Source organism: Egretta garzetta, unplaced genomic scaffold (assembly GCF_000687185.1).
Source record: "Egretta garzetta isolate BGI_Z169 unplaced genomic scaffold, ASM68718v1 scaffold333, whole genome shotgun sequence".
NCBI lineage: Eukaryota > Metazoa > Chordata > Aves > Pelecaniformes > Ardeidae > Egretta > Egretta garzetta.
The window spans coordinates 1,162,009-1,162,814 of NW_009259179.1; positions in this window are offsets into that span (position 1 = coordinate 1,162,009).

An 806-nucleotide genomic window follows, 5' to 3' on the forward strand; every position below is an offset into this window, starting at 1 on the left:
AGCACAGTCATGGGTGCTACAAGCCATGGTGAAGATGATGCTCTTGGCTGGGGGTGTGCAAGTGCCCAGCTCCACTTTCCTGGTGTCATGCAATCAGGGGGCAGTAAGCGTCCTTTAGCTGTCACAGCAGAGTTTTATTAATTTAGTAGCTTCTGGTTGGCGTCTAGGCCAAAACGTGGCTGGATTAATAATAACCCAAGAAGAGACCAAGACACATCCTAGCGCACCGTGTCAGCACAGATCAAAAGCAGCATCACTAGTGCAAGCCCTGTCATTTTTTCCGTCGTACCCTTCCGTGAGCAGATTGCACTCGCTCGATCGAGCAGTCTCTGCTAACTTTCAATCTGATCCAATTTCCTGCCAGCAAACAAATGTTTCTAGGAAATGCAATACATTAGCTGGACGGGTTTATTATCAGCATTTGGAACCAGGAAAACTGCATATTTTCTCAAGCACTGCAGGGAACTTTATAGTTTGTACTTCAAAAGAGGGTTTAAAAGGATTGCCCTTGAAAGCTGGCCCGGCTCAAGTCTCCGCATTGTTTTGGTCTTTGCAGAAGAAAACGCAGAGGAGGTGGGGGGGAAGCACACTAAAACTGCCTCCAATGTTTTCCACTAAAGAGGACTCCCCTGCCCTCTGCGGAGCCAAGCTCTGACTGCGAGGCAGAGGCAGTGTGTGCCCTTGGGAAGTGAGGTGTCAAGACTTCTTCAGCATTTCAAACGACCCCAAGCAATTTGGCACATTAATTTTTCAAGGGAAGGCAGGAACTGCATCCTGGCTGAAGCGAGGGAGCTACTCCAGAGAAC